This window comes from Theropithecus gelada, chromosome 11 (genome assembly GCF_003255815.1).
Source record: "Theropithecus gelada isolate Dixy chromosome 11, Tgel_1.0, whole genome shotgun sequence".
In the NCBI taxonomy this organism is placed as follows: Eukaryota; Metazoa; Chordata; class Mammalia; order Primates; family Cercopithecidae; genus Theropithecus; species Theropithecus gelada.
This window is the reverse complement of record NC_037679.1, coordinates 50723762-50742439: the sequence shown is the minus strand read 5'-3', so window position 1 is coordinate 50742439 and position 18678 is coordinate 50723762.

Here is an 18678-nt window from a genome sequence, read left to right as displayed (position 1 = left end):
TGCAGGTCCATGTAGTGTGTTAAGGGGAGCACCAGACTGTGTCAGGAGGCAGACATTTTATTTCTGACTCTTCCCCTAATCAGCTGTGTGATCCTGGCCAAATCAGTACAATTCTCTGGGCCTATTTCATCATTCACAACATTGGTGGACACTGGACTTTATGATTATCAAGAACTTTTCCAGGTTTAAAATGCTTTTTTCATGCCCTTATGCTTGTGCTTAGTATTATGTGTCAGCTTAAGTAACAGAGAAAAATCACCTCTCCCCAGTTTTTGTCTGAAACGTTATCTGGATCAGTGGTTCACAGGCTCATAGAGGACCCTGGGGTCTTTCGTCAGACTTCAGGGGCTGGAGAAGTTGGTAAAAGGGATATTCTGGGAAGGTAGCTTCTCCAGCCTTCCTCTCTTTCTTCTCGCAGACATGTTCTGTCTCTTTTCGTTTAACTTACTGATCTCTTTGTAAAATATTATTTAAAGAGAGTACTTTTTTAGTTAAAAAAATACAAACACTGCTGATGAAAGCTGTTTGGCAGAAGATCAGTCTTAGTAATGGAATAGTTCTAAGCTCAATGCCTCTATTTGGTGTCTTTTGTAAATGACTGAACTTAAAACTTTTGATTTTATGATAAGATCACATTTGGTATGTTTTGTTTGAGACAGTCTCACTCTGTTGTCAGGCTGGAGTGTAGTGGCGTAATTTTGGCTCACTGCAACCTCTGCCTCCTGGATTCAAGCGATTCTCCTGTCTCAGCCTCCAGAGTAGCTGGGACTACAGGCGCGCACCACCATGCCCAGCTAATTTTCGTATTTTTAGTAGAGACAGAGTTTCACCATGTTGGCCAGGATAGTCTCTATCTCTTGACCTCATGATCTGCCCGCCTTGGCCTCCCAAAGTTCTGAGATTACAGGTGTGAGCCACTGTGCCCAGCCACATTTGGAATGTTTTAAGAGATTTTGTAAATTCACTTATTCTTTCTTTATGGATCACACCAATACTCTTAAATAATTTAATATAAAAATAAACTGAGTTGGATGAGTTAAAAGTAGATAGCTTTATGTGAAAAAAAAATCCTAAAATCTTGAAATTCTGTATAAAACTCTTGTTAAATTGACTTGAATACATATTCTTGAAAAGTTCATCTGTCTCTCAATATTCTTCTTTTGAGGTTCTGCCATTTTTTATTGTACTTTGATGATGTCATGGTTACTCATCAAACAGGTGCCTACTTTTGACTTTTTTGTTTTCTTCACATATAATGAGGATAAGGCATGACATTCAAATGATTGTTAAGTTGTTTATATCATGTTTATAACTGTGTTACAAGATTTAAAGCATTTAGTACAGTTTTTGGCACACAGAAAATCATGCATGGAGCCATTATTTTAATGTATAGAAAGGTGTTACCTGAGAATCTAATTCAGACCTATCCATTTCTTCAAAGAGTTAAGTTTCCCATATGTTTGGATAATACAAGTCCTTAAAGGTAAAAGGTATGAATTTAAATGAATTTAGGAAAGTATTGAATAGAATTTTCCCTTTCTGGAAATCTGCCTTAGCCCATTAGAGACTCTGTGAAGTCCTGAGGTTAGGGGTTAAATTTGTTTAGCCCAGAATTTTTTAAACATATTTGAGCACAAAACCCCTTATAAAGATAACTTCCACTGCTTTTCTTACAAAACTCGTGTTCTGTAAAACACATTTTGGAAAATACTGCCTATAATAAAAAGAGTTTACTATATAAAATCAAACAAAATATGGGAGTCATATCCTTTCCACACTCTCTCATTCACTTGGACTTTACTACACTCTGGAAAGTGGCTAGGAAGGCATTGTTATGACTGTTTCACAATAAGGAAGCAGGCTGATGGTTTGAGACAGTGGAAAACATTCCACAGCCCATGGGTGGTAGAACTGGGATTTACAACCAGGTGTTCTAACAACCAGGCCAGGACATTCCCCCTTAAACTGTTTTAAATCTGAAAGTATTAGTCACGTGTCATGTGTGCACTGAAAATTTTCTATGTAAAAACTTTGGGGTTCAGACTTTTAGAATAGCTTTTTACTTTCTCACAGACAGAATTGAACATGTTGTTCTCCTACTGTGTGCTACTATCGTGTGCCTTATCTCTGCTGGGATACACAGAGGGAATATGCAGGTGAGATGGCTTTGAGGAAACAGCTTGTTCAAACCCTAAGCACTTTTAAATATGATGACCTTGGCCTCTCAAGATCCCAAGGTTGCACAATCCTTTTGTGTCAATTTTTTCTTTTTAAATTCAGTTCTGCAACATCTCTAACATGATAACACACATGTAGAAGGGGAACAATGACAGCTATCATAATATCAATATTTAGAGAGTATCCCTATCTGATTTACCTTATGTTTGGAGAAACTAACCTTGAAATTGGTGGTTACAAAATCAAAAAGGAGCATCCTCGGATAATCATAATGGTGCATACATTAAAGCTAACAATATTGTTGTCCAAGGTGAGAGACCACTGAGAACCATTTTTTGGTTCAGAGCTGATGGGATTTGGTCCATAGCTTCAATAGCCGTGGCAACAGCTGTGAGGTCTCAGCTTTGATAGAGGCCCCCTAAAGATATCATTCAATATCGTGAACTCTGATAGTTATTCCTTATGAGACTTTGACCTCTGTGAGCCTCACTGTAAACCGGAAATGTTGATACCACTTTACAGAGTAAAGTTTAGATGAAAACAGGTAAATGTACCTAGCACTACCTAGGATTCAACGAGTGGAAGGTACTATTTAGTACAGTTGGCCCTCAGTATCCAGTATCCACAGATTCCACATCCCAGATTCAAACAACTGTGGATTGAAAAATTCAGGGGAAAAAAATTCGATAAAAAACAATACAATAAAAAATAACACAAATGAAAAATGCAGTATAACAACTGTGTGCATGGCATTTACATTCTATTATGTATTATGGGTAACCTAGAGATAATTTAAAGTATACAGGAGGATGTGTGTAGTTCATATGCAAATCCTATGCCATTTTGTATCAGGGACTTGAGGATGCATGGATTTTGTAATCAGAGGGGGATTTTGTAATCAGAGGGAGGTTTTGGTGTCAATCCCCCGGGGATACTGAGAGATGATAGTATTTTAAAGAGAAAAAGTAGAACCCTGACAGGTAATTTCTATATTCCCAATTTAACAGGTGAAGGAAGCTCAAGTGGTTAAAAATGTATCTGAAGTCATGCAGCTATTAGAAAATGAACATAGGGATTCAATTAGATCTTGTGATTCTAAGTACACCCTACTTCACTGCGCTGCCTTCCTACTTACATTCAGACCATAAGTGACTGGGCTCAGTTGAAACATTTTTCAGACTTGCTTTATATGTGACATTTTACAAAACTGCATTATTTTAGAAAGACCTTCTCCCTTCTGAAATTTTAATGACTAATCACGTTTAAGCATGGTACTGGTACTGTCTTACCACTCTTTTCTCTGAAAGCAATCATATACCAACAGGGCTGGTGGGGTCTGAAAACGCAAGCCCACCTATAAATAGGGCATCTTCCTTTCCTCTGATCACAACAGCTCCACAGTGTAATAAAACTCAGGAGCAGATATTGGGAACAAAGCCAGATATTGATTAGTTCTTATGTGCTGACTGCTCTGGGAATTTCTGAGTTTCACACAGATGGAAGTGCAAATTGCTTTGAGAAATCATTGTAAGGGTTTTACATAGGTGATTTATTTATATATTTACTATTTAGTTTATGAATCACATGTCACACATGCAGACCATAAGCTGAAACACTTACTTGAACAACTTGGTCCTCAGCTTATATATGGGAATACTCACTCACCACGGGATAATGAAGATGGGGGTGAATATGAACAGAGAATGGAGCAACCAGTCCATATGTGCTCTACAAATTGAGCTTAAACGTTCTCTTGAATGTAAATCTTATTTCCATTCTGCTATCAATTTTGTAAAACTAGTTCAACATGGCCAACAAAATAAATATTACATTATTACATAATGATATTTAGCATTTGGATTCTCTATTGGTAGTACATAAAACAAAATTACTTGTGAATTGAAGATTGTATGGCATCTCTGCCATTTAGAGGATACATATGTAGTTCATCATTTAATAAATATGGATAGATTGCTTATTATGGGCAAGCACTTTGATAGATATTAGGGATACAATAATGAGAAGGATATACATGGTCTCTACTCTTAAGGAATTTATTATTTTGTAAGAGAAATACACATTAATAATTATAAAATGAATATCAGAAGCAAACATATGGAATAGTATGAGAGGAGAAGCCAGCCATGTCTACAGTTAAAGATGACTTCAATGAAGAAATGATCTTGAGATAAGACGTAGAAGATAAGTCAGAGTTAGTAAGGCAAAGCATGGGAAAAGGAATATGGCAGAGTGTGCTGGAAGTCTCTGAAGAGCGGAAAAAGGCTAGTGCACACAGGGCACTCAGCAAAGGCAATTATGGCTGGAGTTAAGAGAGAAAAAGTGATATTGCCAGGTGTTGAGAATGGAATAGCATAGACAGGTGAGACCCAACAAGACCTTGTGGGTTAAGATGAAATTTTTATATTTTCATTTTATAAATGAAATGGGATGGGTTAAAGTTGTCAGGTATTTGAATCACATGTTATTTTGCCTGAAATATGTAATCAGTATGTAAACCAACTCAACTAGTTTTATTTAAATTGCTGGTTTTATTATTATTAATTTTCATACAATCTGCCAGATTAGTGTTGCAGTTAATTCTTTAGTCTGTGGTTGTCAAAACCACTTATTCTGCTGGATTTTATTCTGGAACATAGTGATTGTCTAACATATTACCTGTTTTTTTAAAAATTCAACATTAGCAAGTGATATGGTTTGGCTGTGTCCCTGCCCAAATCTCATCTTGAGTTGTATTTCCCATAACTCCCACATGTCATGAGAGAAACCAAATGGGAAGTAATTGAATCATGGGGGCCGTTACCCCCATACTGTTCTTGTGATAGTGAGTGAGTTCTCATGAGAGCTGATGCTTTTATAAGGAACTTTTCCCCCTTTGCTCCACACTTCTCCTTCCTGCCACCATATGAAGAAGGATATATTTGCTTTTCCTTCCACCTTGATTGTAAGTTTCCTAAGGCCTCCCCTACAGAACTGTGAGGAAACTAAACCTCTTTGCTTTATAAATTACTCGATTACCCAGTCTCGGGTATTTCTTTCTAGCAGCATGAGAAGAAACTAATACAGCAACCATACTCATTTTTAAAATATAATGCTTTCCATCATATCTGGGATATATAAAATTGATTGAAATGTAAATGTTCAACTTTAAGTGTCAATATGATTTTAAAGTTTAGTTTGAGAAGTTCAGAATTAAATATATCTTAGACTTTATTTAAAAAATTATAACTCCTTTGTATTATTGTATTTTGGCTCAAGAACCCAAACATCTCACCTTTTGTCTGTGGAAGTCTGGTGTAAACACTTTTTCTAACTTGATCTTTTCCTCCTTTCCAATGATCTTTTTAATAGGAACAATTTCTGTAATAGTTATTGGCAAGTTCGATTATATTATGCTATCTAAGATCTGGCTTCTTATTCTCTGGCAATGCAGTGGACAGTCCTAGGATTTGACATTCTAACTAAATACAGTTTATAGGAGGAGAAACACGATAAGAACATTTTAGAATAATACCAATAAGTAATGTTTGTGTAGCACATTTCCACTGAGAAAGCACTTTAACACAAGTGATTTTATTTGAGTAGTTAACAACCTTGACAGATATAATCATATCATTATTTCCATCTCATAGTCCAGGAAAATTGGAAGTTATAGGCAAAATTATTTGCCAAAAGATATTCAACTCTTGGTCTATGGTGAAATCTATGTCTTTTGCTTCTTGTCTCATTTTTTTTCTGCTTCTCCACTATTCTTCATATATAAATTAGAGCCTGTAATATTGAATTGGTAAAGGCATATACTACATATTTAATTACATGTATAATTACATGCTTTGCAGATTGAAGACTTTTGTCCCAACTTCATAATATTAAAATCTGTGGCAGCAGAGAGTTTCCAAGGAATAGAACTCATCACTTCACATTGATATCTTGTCTCTTTGACATCTCTCCCTTGTGTTTTCTTTTTATTCTTTTTTTTTTTTAATTATACTTTAAGTTCTGGGATACCTGTGCAGAACGTACAGGTTAGTTACATAGGTATACACATGGCATGGTGGTTTGCTGCGCCCATCAACCTCTCATCTACATTAGGTATTTCTCCTAATGCTATCCCTCCCCCAACCCCTCACCCCGCGACATGACCCCGTGTGTGATGTTCCCCTCCCCGTGTCCATGTGTTCTCATTGTTCAGCTCCCACTTATGAGTGAGAACATGCAGTGTTTGGTTTTCTGTCCTTGTGTTTTCTATTATCCTTTGATTTATGAATGTGCTGAGCCTCAGATATTGATGATTTTTTAAAAAACTTAAATTACGATATTTCTCTCCAAGTACTCTCTCTTCTTTGTTTTCACATTAGTGTTAATAATGGCACTATGTTTCCTGTCTCTGGATTTCAGCCTCAGTGTGATTTTGAGACTCTTTCTTAATTCCTTTTGACATAGAGAATGGATTAGCCAATCATTTTTTTCTTACAGTATTTCTTGATACTGTCTCTCCCTCTTTTTCTGAAGTACTAATCTGGAGACAGACACCCAGCTTGTATATATTTATGTTCTCAGGAAAGACTTAACTTTTTCTCTACCATTATTATAATCTTACACAAACTGATTGCTACGGTTTCACTATAAGGCTACATATTCACATTTAATTGAAAAGATTAGGATGAATTAATGGAGCATTTATTCAATCACATTAATGCTTTATATTCATAATAACATCAAAATGGAGAATTTTATTTATATAAGGGGATTTTCTGAGTATTTGAAAAATATATTACTTTACGCACCATTTTTGTTTTAACCATATGTAACCCAAATGTCTCCAAGCCAGGGAAGACCAGAGATATTAGTTTAATATGACACCTGAGGTTTTTAGACTCCTTTATCCCCTTCTGTTAACATCCCACCTGCACTCCTGTGGGTTTTGCCAATTATTTTTAGGTATTTGACATATCTACCAGAGCATTCACACTACTCAAGTAAATGCTGTGTTCTTCCCTGAACTCCGTGGAACCTCTAGGTTCCCTCCCTTGTGGCTGCTTCTTCACTGGGCCTTGCTTCACTGGCCTACAAAGTTTTTGACAGGTGTACCGAAACAACTATGCCATTGACCCTTCAGGGCAAAATGAATTTTGCCTTCTCCATTTCCCTTAGCTCCAGTCCCGGCCAGTGTTTCCACTCTACTAGGTTCCAGGAGGTCCCCACCAGTTTTACATGCTGCTCTTTGGAGTATTAGAAACTTTCCTGCTGTTCTTCCAAGGACTCCTTGATAGCCGCCCAAATATTCATTGTGCCAAAGGCAAAAGGTGTCCTATGACAGTGTGCGAAACCTCAAGGCAATGATGTTTGGGTGGAGGTTTGTTTTATGATTTAGTAGAAATAGTTCTCTGAAGTTTTATGGGTTGTTTTGCTTGCTTGTCTTGTTCTGCTGGACGGTAGGTCCAGGTCATTGATTTAATCGCTTTCATCACTGTCCTTCACAAAGTCCCTCTGTGATGTATTCATTTATATACACTCCTTTGTGTGCACTTCTCACTTTGTTTTCTCCTATCTTTTCATGCTCAATAATTCTAACATGTTTAAGGTGTGTCTCTTTGGTCTTGCAACTACGCTTTTGAAACATGTATTGTTATTTTTGAATGAATGTCATAATGTCATATCATGCCATATAATGTAATTATTTCTTATTTTTCCTCTTGACACTATGCTTTTGAGTTTGCTTTATGAATGTCTAATCCATTCCTTCTGACTGTTGCATGGTGCTCTAGTTTGTGTAAGTACAGCATTTTTGCCTATCCACTTCTGGTGACAGACACCTAGATTGCAGCCAGCTCATCCCCATTTCAAATAATGGCAAAACTGACATGAAATATCATACCACCTCAGGGTCCTGTGTGTGGATTTATTTGAGTTACATACCTAGAACAAGAATTGCTGGGTGATACAGTATAAATACAGCTATTTTGACTATTTGTTTCCGGGTTTCCCTCTAGAATATCAGTATCAGTGTACATTTCCACCACTACATCCCATCCATGTTCACATTACACTAACACCTGGAATTACCTAGCAGCGTACTGATGTTCTCCAATATTTCTGATTCACAACATTACTTAGTCTTTTAATTTTCTCCTTTACTCAATGTGTCATTTATTTCCTTTGTCTAGGCTGAGCAATGGAATATGTACAGAAGTAGCATGACACCTGATGCCTGAGTTGTCTTCTTTGCCTTTGACACTGCAACCAATAACATTCTAGATTGTGGACAGCCCGTAAGTCTTAGGCCTAAAAGAAGATGAAATGAGCCAAACTGACCCACTGGCCTAATATATACAACTAGTATGAGCAAAATATAAAGTTTCTTTTGTAAGTCATTAGAATTTGTGTGTTGCTTCTTACCACAACGTAACCTAACCCATTCTGACTCACATATACAACTTGTTAAACTTTGCCAGTATAGGAAGCACAAAGTAACAATTAATTTCAATTTATAGTTTTCTGATAACTAGTGGCTGTGACCACCTCCTCATGTATTTATTAGTCCTTTTGTTTTCTTCTTTACTCAATATAGCATTTATTTCCTGTTCATTTTTCTTTACCTGGAGATCTACGATTTATTTTTACATTTATGTGCAGAATTTTTCTATGTTCCAACATTAGTTCTTGTTAAACAATCAGAATATCTTTTTCCAGTGTCTCATCTGTTAACTTTGTTCAAGCTGTCCTTTGTAAACAGAAATCACAAGTTTTGATGTAATCAAATTGATCCACTTTTGCTTTATAGTTTCTGCTTTTGAAGTTTTAGTTGAAATGTTTTTACTTTTTATTAAGCTACAAAAATGTTTACACTACTTTCTATTACCATCACAGTTCTAATTTTTCACATTTTTGTTTCATCCTTCTCATGTTGTCTTTTTGAATAATTTATGTAAAAATCTAGTTTTTTCCACATAAATATGAAAATATTTTGCCAATAAAATCTACTAAACATTCCAATTGCTTTATAGTGCCACAATTGTTTATTACGTAATTGTGTTCTGAGATCTCTATTCTTTTCAACTGGCTCATGCTATGGTTTGAATGTTTTTGTTGCCTCTAAAATTCATGTTGAAACTTAATCCCTAGTAACACAATATTTGGAGGTTGTGCCTTTTGGGAGGTATTTAAGACATGAGGGTTCATGACGGAGAGTTTGGTCCCTTTTTGCTATTTCACTCTTCCACTGTGAAAGAACACAGCATTTCTCCCCTCCAGAGTATATAGTAATAAGGTGCCATCTTGGAAATGGAGACCCAGCTCTCACCAAACACCAAACCAGCTGGTGGCTTTATCTTGGACTTCCCAGCCTACAGAACTGTGAGAAATAAATTTAGGTTCTTTATAAATAACCTAGTCTTGGGTATTTATTAATAGCAGAACAAATGAGCTAAGACACCCTATTTGTCTGCTCTACCACCAATGCCACAGATTTTTAATTTCAAAGGTGGCTTTGTATTATGTTTTAATTTCATATTTCTCAAAGAAAACCCTAACTGAAATGTTAATTTAGTTTGAATTAAATTTATTGACAACTTGGAGGAGATTGACATCCTTAAAGCATTCCCTTTTCCTTTTAAAGAGCTATTAAAGAGCATGGAATACCTTACTATTTATCAAGTCAGCTTCTATGCCTTTGAAAAGAATATTTTTTTCCAAAGAGATCATTTTGTTTCCTATTAATTCCTGTATACTTTATTGGTTCTGCCTCTATTGTGAAGTATGATTCATATTATTATGTCATCTAGGTAGTTATTGCTAATACAGAGAAGTGATTTTAAATTTTTCAAGGTGAGCTTCAATCTTTGTTGTATGCCTCTTTGAAATGCGATACAATCCTGAAGTTAGCTAAAATAATGACTATCATATTTTTCTCAAGACATCTACTCTATTATTAAGATTAAGGTTTATTACTGGGTCCATTTATTGTACCTGGCAACATTTTTGTTTTGAGTTGCCTTATATTGAGAGGTGAAGCCAGCTGTATTTCCTGGGTCGAGTGGGGACTTGGAGAACTTTTCTGTCTTACAAAAGGTTTGTAAAATGCACCAATCAGTGCTCTGTAAAAACGCACCAATCAGCACTCTGTAGCTAGCTAGAGGTTTGTAAAATGCACTAGTCAGCACTCTGTAAAATGGACCAATCAGTGCTCTGTAAAATGGACCAATCAGCACTCTGTAAAATGAACCAATCAGCAGGACATGGGTGGTGACAAATAAGGGAATAAAAGCTGGCCACCCCAACTAGCAGCGGCAAACTTCTTGGATCCCCTTCCACGCTGTGGAAGCTTTGTTCTTTTGTCCTTCACAATAAATCTTGCCGCTGCTCACTTTTTGGGTCCATGCCATCTTTAAGAGTTGTAACACTCACCTGGAAGCTCCGGGACTCCATTCTTGAAGTCAGTGAGACCAGGAAACCACCGGCAGGACCCAACTTTGGACAAAATATTACATTCCTTCCAGTGAGTGGACATTGTGGGATCCCTCAACCATTCTCCAGAAATAACCAAATATCTTGCCAGATTCATCACTAGATGAAACCTGGCTCAGGAAGCGATCCCTCCTAGAAATCTAGGATGTGCACATATTTTTCTGTCTTTTAAAATAGAGCTTATTGAGTATTTGCCTGATGACCAAGTCCATCATTTAGAACATCGCAGACTACAAAATATTGTATTGTGATGATGTGCTCAGGAATCCCTGATATGTACAGAGCAGCTTGACCTTAAGTCTAGGGATTAAATTTCAACAAACAAATGATGCTAGTCCAGCTCTTGCGTCTATTTTTCTAAAAATTTCTGTTCTGTTTCATTCTGTCATTCTCCAGATACTCTATTTCCTGTGGTCAGTCAGCTTGCTCTTTCAGGCATTCTCTATTCCTATCCTGAACCATCAACTCCGCAAAACAAGAGTAATCGTTGTTGACATCACCTCTGTGCACCACTGCAGGCCTTTTCTTAGTATGCGCTTAATTGACTTTTTATATTTGCTATTTTAAATTTAATGTGATGTGCAAAATATGAGAAGTGAAATTATTGTCATCGAGCCTAAAACAATTATAAATATTTGTTGAAGGAGGGACTGAGGGATCACCTATGATAAGTGTAGAAGTTTAGTGTCAAAACTTAATGAGCCCATTTTGGTTCACCAAGGATTCTTTGTGCTATTTTGGTTTTTAAATGACTGATTCTCAGTTGTGTCCAATTAGTTAAGGTTACACAACAAATGCTTTTTGAAATTAATACTAATATTATATTAAAGGTTTTTAGAAATTTTGGGTTAATCAAGAGACAAATACCTATGGGATACTTGGAATAAAAAATCTTTCAGGGAGGACATGAGAATTTTTTTTCTCTCATCTATAACAGCAAATGGCCAGATGAGATTATTTTTTAGACCATTATCCCTCAAATATGCTATTGATTCTATAATTTTCATGTTAGAAAACTTTTGATATTTTACTAAATGCCCCAATTTAATGTTTTAAAATATCCAGATGCCTTGCTTTTAGTTATATAGAAAAAAATCCATATGTGTTGGTGTCTGGGGTTTGCTTTTGGGAAAAAAAATCTAAACTTTACTTTAGAAAAGGAAATTATTTTTACATAGCACCCAACTGAATACTTTTCAATATACAAGCAAGAAAAATTTTTATGTAATATTTGTTTACTCACTTGGGAACCACTACTGAATTCATACTCTTGGAATTGTGAGTCATTATTTTAACAGTTGTCCTTTTCAAAGTGCCACTAGAGTGTTTCTATCTTAAATGATTTTAACAAGTTCAAATCAAGCAACAGGAGCCCAGCTCAGAGGTACTATGAAAAGACAATAATGTTTTGTTTTACTTTTAAACGTGCCATCTAACCATTAGCTTCATGTAGGGTGGTGCTCCATGAGGGACTGAGGTAGAAGGCGTTGGTCAAGAGCAGTTTACTGAATTAGCCCAGTTCTTTCCACTGTGTATGGATCAGTCATGCACCCTCCTGAGCCTAGAGAATGGGAAAGAATCGGTCCCGAGGTAAAAATGATGGCCAAAAATGGTCTGCAGTACAGCTTTCTAGGTGAAAAGAGGGTTTTACAGGCTCACAAGAATGGCCTGCCCTAAACAGTCTGGGGAAAGCAAAGATTCATTCTAGCAGAAGTTTAGGGATTTAACTGAAGCCGAAGAAAGAGCTAGAGATAAGCCAAGACTAGGATTCATTATTTGCCTCCCTCTCAGTCTTTCTTTCTCCACAGTACACTGCCTCTGGGTTACATCTTATATAACTCTTTTCTTTTGGCTTTATGTAATAATTTTATATTAGGTTCTTCAGACTCTTTAAAGAATCATCTTTGCTGACCTACATGATTGACGGAGGTACTGAGGGATCATCTATAGGTAAAGTGAATAATATTTAGTGTCAAAATTTAAAATGTGTTACATTCAGAGAGAAAGGACCTCATTCAGACAGAATTCTTTAAGGGGCACTGTATAACTTCAGCCACACTAATTTTGACTCTAGAAATTTTTATGGTTCCACCAGTCCATTATGTATTTATAATAATAACCAGATGGGTTTGTCAGCTTAGCACTTTATGCAGGCAAAGAAGGCATTCATTAATAAAACTGAATCCATACGCTATAATAAGGAATATATGCAGTTTACAATTTGGACTATTTCGTTATTGCTACCCAAGACCATTCTCTATTCTTTCTTCAATAAGGATAAGTGGGTGTCATTTGACCAGAATGGCTACAGATATTTTCATTTCAGGTGGGAGAAATTTCCTGTGAATCACAGCTTACTTTGTCGCAGTTTACATGTTTCCTAGGATGTCTACTTTTTGATGTACGGTATCTCTTAACTAAGTCTGATTTTGTTTATGCCTACTTTCAAAACACCACCTCTAAATACAAAAGTTGTATGTTTTGATTTCTGCTGAAAGCTTTGCTCTTTTCCAATACATTCTACGAAATGTTGCAAAGACTGTGATATTTAAGCTTTCTCTTTCTCTGAGAATTCTGAGTCTCAGTTTTCTTTGCTGTCTGCATTCTCTATTAGGTTTATTATTTCTGATGAAAATGCTGTTTTAAATGTAATTTCCCTTGAAAAGTTCCCATAAAAAATGAATCCCTCATTGTGTAAAATATAGCCACTGTTATATTTCCTTTCTGTCTCCAGCAGCAGTAGTTTAGAAGTAGCTCCAGGGAACTGATGGTTTAATCATTCCTCATCAAATATCATGTGAGTAACACTAATATAATTATTTTTCTATCAGATGGCCTTGTAACATAATTCAGGTAGTTTCAACAACTACTTTCAAGGCAGTGTCTACACAACGTCATACTTCTGAATAAAGAGCAGGAAAATCCATTTCATTATGAAACCAAAAACAATCAGTTTTGTATTTTGAAATTATTTATGAGATTATATTCCTTCCTAAGTGACTTAAGATTAGATATAAAGTATATGTGGTAATATTTAATTTAGAAGAAATTGAGGTTAGTGGGTATAACTTGACCCAAAAATTCAATTCAACAATAATTTTTCAAGTGAATACTGCATGCAAGGAGTCCTAGGATTTACAGCGATGACTGAAACCTAGTTCCGGTTATTTTTTCTAAAGGTTCTAAAGCTAAAAAGAATGAAAAGCTATGTAGGTAAAAAACCGAAAATAGGGGGCCAAGCTATGGCCTAGTCTCTGCTTCCTGCTGTAGTTTGGACTTCCTTTAGCAGGTAGGATGAATTCTCAGAAACTATATTTTGCCACTTGACTCAAGAAGTTGGGGTTGAAGGAGCCTAAAGGACCCCATGCAGGATCTCACAGTTTACAGGGAAGATGAAGGAGGGTAGAGCGGGAAGAGCAGCTTGGAGTCCATCTCAGAGACTGGTCCCCGAGACTGACTCCACTGACTTTCCAAACACTCAGTAAGTGACCATTTGACATTATGGAGTATAATACACACAAATGACTGCATGTATTTTCCACCAAATCCTTTCCTTACGGGGAAGTCTTTCTAGTTTTTGTTCTACAGTTATTCTAAAATTAATCAAGAAAAAGAAAATAATTTTCCTGACACATGAACACATTAGATTTGAAGGCTGAACAGACTGCTTGTAACCAAAGCATAGAATAATATTCAGAAGAATACTTATATTTAATATTACCATAACAGTATCAGAAATGTCTCTTATGAAAATATCTTCTGTACTTACTCTCAAAAGAGAATCACTTCAGCTACATTAAGATGAGCTATGAGCAGGAAAGGAAGTTGCTGGATTCAATGCAGGATCCTACAATATATGTCCACAAGCTACATACTTTCATGCTTAGGTGGGAAAGTGGACATGCAGAGAGAAACAGGGACATTTTTCTGTTTCTGTGTGAACCACAGAGGATTTCGGGAAATACAATGCTGTTTTGGCCTATGAATGATCTGTAGCTTTGGGGCAGTCAAGAAGGGATGCTGATAAAGAGCTTGGCCAGTGCCACGTGCTAGAGAAGATGATTTGTGTGTTAAGTTAGAACCATCTGAGACTCTTCAGATGGAACTGAGAAAGACTTTGAAGGAAGCTAAAGAGTCTGCTACTTAGCAGGAGTGGGTGATATAATTATTATTGCTACTAGTGTGGTCCCATTTATATTCACAGGGTGGTAAAGCCCAGCAAGACCTGCTTATATAATGGAAGGTGAACTGTAAGCCCCATGGGGGGTGGGGCCCAAGCCTGTGTAGTTTCATTATATTACCCAGAAGACGCAGGAATATTTGGGGAAATGCCTAATATTTCCATTTAGGTGGTATGCTGGGTGCGTGAAAAATTGTAATGAGAGAATATTAGAAACAGCAGATTGAAATAGAATGTGGAGAATGCCAAATACCATGGTAAGGACTTGAGCTTTATTCCATAGTAACTGGTAGCTGTTGAAGGTTTTTGACCAGGAGATTGATGGAGGGATGTCTGGGCCCTCAGTCTTCCACTTTTTGTAGCTTATGTTTTGCTTCACCCTACGTTGAAATGTAAATACACACACAAGAAAAGGAATTAGGTCTTTCAGTCATGACACATATACTACATTGAGAGAAACTAGTTCTTTTTTTCAATTTATAGTTATGGGGTCTGTATGAACAAATTTCATGATGTTACTTTGCCTTGTTGAACAGAATAGAGCTTTAACAGGAGAAACAACCATGTTCTGAATTCCAAAGAACCTTGGATTCTCATGTCTTTCTAGGTATGTTCCTCTAAGGTCTAGAATTTGTTAATTGCTATGATGTCTTAGCCAAGAAGATTGGTCTGTGTGGCTACTTTCAGGATAACTACTGTCAATCAACATCTGCAAAGACAGTGACAAAACAGCCTCACTACATGCCTAGGCAGCTTCTGTTCTCAAAATAAATGATCTCAACATGTTTCAGAAAATAAAATAGTAAATATGACCATCATCCAAGTTTCCATTCTGTACCAGTTAAATCTGTTGACAAATTATATCCATATTAAACACTCCTATGGATAAAAGCAGAAATTGGTTTCACGTTCTAGATTTTCCTCTCTGCCTGTTCATTTTGTTTTACTTATTTATTTAAATTCTGAATGTGTATTATTAATGTTATATTTATATGAAAGTATAGGGAGATTGTGTCAGGATGATCAGCAAAAATGTAAAAATTAGGGTGAATTGATAACTTAGTTGTTATATTGGTTATGGCACAATGTCTATAGGAAAAAAAATGAACTTCAGGGTCAGAGTTTTGTGTTCCAATCCAAGTTTGAACACTTATGAACTCTGTATCTCTGGGAAAGTCATTTAATTTTTCTGAACTTCAGAATATCCTCTATAAAATTGCGATATAAATGCTTATTAATCAGATTTTCATTTGATTAAATAAAACATGGAAAAATACGTTGCATAGTGACTTGCAGATGTTCTAGACAAACTGAGTTGTCATTTTATGTCCTTTCTATCCTACATCAGATAACTGTTCTGAATGATATTTTTAAATGAATGTTATTAGAGTTTCTTTTTTCTTAGCAACATTTATACATTATAGTGTTTATTTCTTTCTACCATCAAAATAAATCTAAGGTAATTTAAATCATTAGAGAAACAGGAAACACAGCTATTAAAAAATACTTAACATACAGAATATATCTCTGCAGGAAGAAAACAACTGGCATGAAGTAAAAACTGAAGTTCTTCATCATAGCTTTGAAAGGCCTGCACCACATACAGCAAAACCTACCTTTCTGTGCTTATTTCACACTTCGTCCTAACACACATCTTCTGCTCCAGTCAAAGCAGACCATTTGATAAGCCCTACGTAGCTCATTTACTTTTCTTTTCTACCTGAAATGCTTTCTCCTCCTACCCCAAACCTGAACAAAAACTCAGCCAAAATATTAATGCAAAATGCTCATCTCTTTTATACAGATTATAGAGCTCCAGACCTGAATGTTACTTTTCCTCTTTTGCCTCCCCTTAATTCCGTCTTCAGGAACCATCAGTGGTCATTGTCCTATTCACCTTGTTTGTTCATTGGCAGTAGCTTCTCCTCTCCCTACAACAAGAACTCTGGACTGTTCCCTTGCCTAAAGGATGGATTGAACCATTTATCTCTCTCTCTTCTGCAGCACCCAGTACAGAACCTTCCTTATTTTTATTATTCACTATATATTTGTTAAATTGTAGTAAATGGAAATTTAACACTAAACTGTTTTCTGAGCTTCCTGACAATAAAGAAAAAAAACGGAATTATAGAACTTAGAGATAAGTGGTTAAAAAAAAAGGAAAAAATGATAAAAGAAATTAAAGTGTATAATTTTAGTTGTCCACTGAATAAAATATAATAAGGTCACTTGAAAAGCCTTTTTTTTTTTTTGCTTCTGATTTCTAGGACAAATTTATCTCATAGATGTTGGGCAAGGGTGTTCTGGACAAAAGAAGAGTGTGAGCCAAAATACAGAGGAAGGAAAGGAGAGGAAGAGCGAGGGTGTATCTGGAGGGTCTGGGTGGAAGAAAGGTCAGAGGCCTGGACTATTACTCTAGGTTTTGACTGAGAAACACTCTTAGCACATAGCAACTCGTTTATTCTTGGAAAAATAATTCAAGCATGCTTTTTAGTTACCACTTAATGTATTTACATTTTAATTGTTTTCATTTTCAGTGGGTGTTGTTACTTTAGACAATATAACAACTCCAGTTTCTATCATTGAAAATAAAAATTTAGGTAATTGTCCCCTATTTTAACATTTAAATATTACAGAAGTCTCATATTGTCTAATGAATTTTAAATTTTCTATAGTTTTAAATTGTATCAGACATGGCTAATAAGTTTTAACAAGTAATCATTGAGTACCAACTATATACCAAATGCCATTTCGAGTGCTGTAAATGTGACAATGTCTCTGCCCCTCATGCAGCTTAAGTCCCAGTGAGGGAGATAGACATTTACCCAACAAACAAATCAGTATATATATAAAAAAATTATTTCATAGATTATTATATAAAGCTGTGTACATGATAATAGACAACAGGTAAAAACACAGTTCACCAAAAAAAGATTGTAGAGATCTTTATAAAGATGAATTCTTTTTTATTATACATATTTAAAGTTATGTACCAAACCAATTTTAATTTCAGGAAAATGAGTGGCATCATTCAACAATGTTGTTTTCTAATTATATTTCTTAACATAGGTAAGAGCTTGGAGAAAACGTATAAGTAGGTGGTTAGCTTGTCTCTTTAAATCATCCCATGTTCAAGTAAAGTTTTGACAAGACCTGGTTGTTTGCAGTCAATTTGTGAAGTAACTCTGACAAGTGCCCAAAGCGCATACGTCTGTGTTGCTGATTAAAGAGCACTACAGGCATCTTACATACCAGATGTGCAGATGGCAGAGCTCATAAAGTCTTCTGGAATGGGAAGAGCCTGTTTTGCCTTCTTACCCAGATAGAAAACCATATAATTTTCAAAAAGCATAATAGTAGGATATAGCAGAATAGATATGTGTCTGTGTGTGGGCAGGGTGGGGAATTTGGAGAAAAAGTGGAGAAAGGGGAGGTTACGGGGACATTTAAGTTTGCTTTCGTATTGGTATAAAGCACTTCTTAGATATGCTTTATACCAATGAGCGCTATACCTCAAGGAGCTCTATACCTCAAAGTAGGGAAGGGAAAATTGTGTTATGAGATACTGATTTTATTATATAAATTAGCAATGTATTGCATTGACCAGAAAAGTACCACAGAATGATCTGAAGTCATAGTGCAGCTGTTTTTGAAAACAAAAACCTCTTATGTTAGTAAAAAGCAAAAGCCTTTAATTTGATTGCAAGAATGAAGACCTACAATGCATGGATTCTCTTTTGTCCTTTTTCAGCAATGAATTTATTAAGTCAGATGTTTTAAAATTAATGTAATTCCTGAACACACTTTTTCTTTCCTTTCTCCTTTCTTCTTTCCTT